Source organism: Arvicanthis niloticus, assembly GCF_011762505.2.
Source record: "Arvicanthis niloticus isolate mArvNil1 chromosome Y unlocalized genomic scaffold, mArvNil1.pat.X SUPER_Y_unloc_2, whole genome shotgun sequence".
Taxonomy (NCBI): domain Eukaryota; kingdom Metazoa; phylum Chordata; class Mammalia; order Rodentia; family Muridae; genus Arvicanthis; species Arvicanthis niloticus.
In genome coordinates, this window is record NW_023044979.1 from 945,544 (window position 1) to 950,555 (window position 5,012).

The following is a 5,012-nucleotide window of genomic DNA, read 5'->3' on the forward strand; positions in this document are numbered from 1 at the left end:
TATCACATGGGCACTCAGGAACTGCTGACTTAAGTGAGGAGGAGCTTTTATGTTTCTCAAAGTTTTTATTCATGTATTTAAGACCTGAATGCATGTGGATTATTATTCATGTTTGACACAGGACAGAACTCTGATTTTTACCTCCTGTGTGTTCTAGGTTCATTGATTAGATATCTTCCTTCTACAGATACATGATACTACCTAGGTTTTCATATGTGCCTGGGTCTTTTTGTTGTGTGTTACTATAACTTTCTAAGTCTCCATGGCAAGGCAAGTCTCTAGTTTTTCAAGAGAGTTTGACCTTTCTTGGCCCCTTGTTCTTCTGCATAAATGCTGGAGTCAGTTTAAATAGTTTTTACCTGAAATCAGTCAGTACCCTTTCCTTTGGCATTTTCATTAGCTGTTCTTTAACTGAGTGTGTTTATCAACTCCGGAGGATTTCATCTCTATATGTTTGTGAATGTGAATTTTATAAATTATATCCAAGTCTTTCAATCCATTAATAGTTCATATTTCTTTACACACTAAATCATCTTTAATGTCAGGGGTTGTTTGGTGATATTTGAAGGTCTTACCCACCATTTGTTAAGCAAAGACTTCTGAACTTTTCTCCACTTTGCCTAATCCCCAGGGCTTGCCTACTCTACCTGTACTGAGTACATATGGAAGTAAGAGAGAACCCATAGCTACCCCTTGGCATGTTATGGTGATGGAGGGCAATACCATGCCAGTTGATTGGGTTTCATGTGGGTCGCTGCCTGGTCGACTTACCTGCTCCAGTACCTAATGGGAATATGCAGGGTTATCTCATTTAGCCTCTGAGGAGATGAGGGCCTAAGCAGGAGGGATTTTGACTTGGGTCACTAGGTTAGCAGTGGTGGAGCTGAGATATGAACTCAGTCTGTTGAACCTTAAAAGCCCACATTCTTTCTTTGACCTTGTCCAGGAAGTCATCCTGATGTAACTCTCCTTCCCAATCAGCTTCTAGTTGTGCTTATCTTGGGTCTATGCTGGACAATGGGTGGTCCTGTAGTGACAGGGGTGGTTTGTACACATGTGGTATGATTCAGTTGACAGCTTGTTCTCTCCTTCTCCCAGCTCCAGCTCAAGAAAGTGGGATAGAAAATTGCCACATGTTGTCTTTAGGGACTTTTGTAGTTGTCAGTTGTATGCTGTATAAGCTTCACGAGAAACTTTGTGCTTTTTAGGAGAATATTCAAGACAAAAAAAGTACTGCTTTCCTGCCTCCCCATGGCACAACTGCATGTCAGTTACCTCAGTACAGTGGGATTTACTATTAGAGCTGTTCAGTGTTTGCTTTTGTGTTTTTGCCTATGACCCCTGCCCCCACTGCTAACATCTTGCCTTTTAAAAAGCTTAGGTTTGTCTTACAACTTTATTTTTCTCACTCATAGCAGTTCAGTGCATGAGTGTTGGTTCATAGCTGGACAGTGGGCTACACAGTAGTGGTAGGCATGGGACATGGTCTGCTATGAGCCACACCCTTTAAGTAGCTATTTGGACTCATTGGAGGGGAGATTCTTCTGGGGGTAGGACACCTCTAGCCTCAAACTGGCATAACCCTTTAGCCAATGGGATCCCCTCAGACATTCTCTTTAGGTCTCATCCTCCAGAGATTTGCCTGCATATTCTATTCAGCCACATGCACTTTTGGGTTCTAGAAAGGACCACTGCCTCCACTACTTCATTTCCAGAGCTATTGACTCTGCTGGGCAGGCTGCCGGACTGACTATTACAGCAGGGAGCTGTAACTGTTGTTTATTGTCTTGCCTTTTCTTGGTTGATTAGGATGAGTACATGGCTTCCAAAATCCAGATGCTGGAGGAGCAGATCTGCTACACAGGAGGATGGGACACTGTCTGAAATATTTAGTGGAACACAGAGGTTGAGTACATTTTACTTTTTTGGTGCCCAATTTTATTGTGAACTTTTTAGGATTAAGAAAAAAAATTGTTTTAATCCTCAATTATTTATAGTCTGTATTATTTACTTTTCTGTCGCTGTAAAAAAATACTATGACCAAGGAAGTTTACGGAAGAGATTATTTTGGCTTGTGCTTCCAGAAGGATGAGACCATCATGGCAGGGAGCTGAGAGATCCTGTGTTAAACCCCAAACATGAACAGAGAGAGTGAACTGGAATTGAGGCTAGTCTACATACTATCCTCAGAGCCTGCCTCTAGTGAGGTGTAGCCTGTTAAGTCACCACCAGGGTTCTGATATTTGAGCCTATGGTAGACATTCTCATTCAAAACACTACAGTCCACTCCCAGGCCAAAGGCTCAGAGGCCATTGTGATAATGCAAAGTGTATTTAAGCCTACTTCAGAAGCCCCCATAATCTTCCACAGTCTCAATAAAACCCTGTGAGTTTGAAAAGTGAATTAGTTTCAGCATACAATGGCACAGATAAACATTACTATTCCTAAAAGGAGGGATGCGGGCATAGTCAGAAAATGCTGGACCCAACAAGACTGATAACATAGCATGTAATCACCGAATCCCCAGCTCAGTAATTCCCAGCTGTGTGCCATGACCCATCTGAAATCCGATATTCACATGATAATTCATGACAGTAGCAAAATGATTGTCATGAAGTAGCCACAAAAATAATTTTATAGTTGTGGGTTACCACAACACAAGTAACTGTATTAAAGGGATACAGCATTAGGAAGGTTGAAACCCAGTTCTCTAGCTTAATATCTGATATCTAAGGGCTTAGCTGGCTCCATCCCTCCATCTTTTCTGCCTGCAGAATACATTTCTTTTCTTTATTTTTTTCTTTTTTTTTTTTTTTTTTTTTTTTTTTTTTTTTTTTTTCGAGACAGGGTTACTCTGTGTAGCCCTGGCTGTCCTGGAACTCACTCTGTAGACCAGGTTGGCCTCAACCTCAGTAATCCACCTGTCTCTGCCTCCTGAGTGCTGAGATTAAAGGCGTGCATGACCACTGCCCGACTTTTTTGTTTTGCTCCTGCCTCTGGGTTCCTGCCTTGAGCTCTTCTCTAGGCATTGATAGATGATGGACTGTGAACTGTAGGCCAAAGTCAACCCTTTGCTCCCTAAGTTGTTTTGGTCAAGTGTTTATAACAGGAACAGGAACCAGACTTAAATAAGCAGCAAGCAGCCGTAGAGAAAAAATTGGCTGTAATTTTAGAAATCCTGAGTTTCCAGCTTCCACTTTCACTTGTGTCTCTTGACAGATTTTTTAGCAATCCAGTGCTTCAAAACTGATGTTTTGGTAAGCAGAGACAGGAGGATGATGGTGCTGGAATAACTATCAATAATCAATAAATGATAATCAATAATCATCAATACTAATTGATAACCAATAATGATCAATAATTGATGGCACACACCTTTAAACCCGGCACTCCCGAGGCAGAGACAGGCAGATTTCTGAGTTCCAGGCCAGCCTGGTCTACAGAGTGAGTTCCAGGACAGCCAGGGCTTCACAGAGAATCTCTGTCTCGAAAAAACAAAACAAAACAAAACAAAAAAAACAAAACAAAAAAAAAAAAAAAAAAAAAGAAAGAAAAGAAAAAAGAAACCAATGTTTTTACTTCGTACAGATTCTTTAGCTGTCTTCAGAAGAAAGATTGGCATAGGTTAGGTCCATCTATTTTACAAGCAGAAATTCTCTACTTTCTTTTTTTTTTCAGTCAGAAAAATGTTCACAAGCACGATATTGATCATGTTTCCCTACCTCCAACTTCTATTCAATCCTGTCCACCTCACTCACCACACATCTCCATGTTCTTTCGGTCTGAATGCACTCAGTCTTGCATGATCTCAGGACCGAAGTAGGATCAAGCCTTGTTAGTATTGGGTGGGAGCTCTCTCTCTCTCTATATATATATATAATATATATTTATGTAATATATGTATGTAATATATGTAATACATATGTAATATATAATATATGTTCTAATATATGTAATATATGTGTAATATATAATATACATATGGTATATGATATATATATATATAGCCAGAGTATCAAGAGTTGTTTTCTTTTTCTTTTTTTTTTTTTTTTTTTTTTTTTTTTTTTTTGGTTTTTCGAGACAGGGTTTTTCTGTTAGCCTTGGCTATCCTGGAACTCACTCTGTAGACCAGGCTGGCCTCGAACTCAGAAATCCACCTGCCTCTGCCTCCCAAGTGCTGGGATTAAAGGCGTGCGCCACCACTGCCTGGCTCTAGAGTTGTTTTCAAGTAGGGAACATGAGCCACACTAAGTCACAACATGGGGATTCACATCAATTGTTCCAAGAAAAGGTACAGTATTTTTAAATCTCTCAGTTTCATTCTCCCCTCTCTTTACTCTCAAATAGGCGTGTATACAAATATTAGTCTGTTTTTTTTGCTGAAGCATTATCACCGTTAGAATTTACGTAGGTGAGATCTGGAAAGCAATACTTTAAATATAATTTCATCTTTTGCAGTTGCTTCTTTATAGTGAATTGAAGATGTTGGGAAGGAAGTGGGGTTTTAGCACCAAGACTGAAGACTATCAACCAATGTATACATTTATATATGTGTATGCACATTCATAAGATAAAATAATGAACAATAACCATCCAACAGCAGGTTGGATTAATAATATTAATAATATCAATAATATTAATATTATATAATAATGTTATATACTATAATATAAAATGTAATGATATTAATATATAATATATATTATTATATATTAATTATATTATATATTATTTTATATTATTTTATATTATATATTATATAATATATATACCCTAACCCTAATTATATATAATATATAATGTATTATATATTACACATGATAATATAATAATATTAATGTTATTAATTAATATTATTAATCCATATCTCACATATGACATACTTGTACAGATTATGTCAGCAATAAAGTAAAACCTTTATTTGGCTACCTTTCATGTTTTAAAAGCAAAGACGAAATGTTGTATTTTATAAACATGAATTTTCTTTTAGAAAAATATCCAGTAGGTTTAGT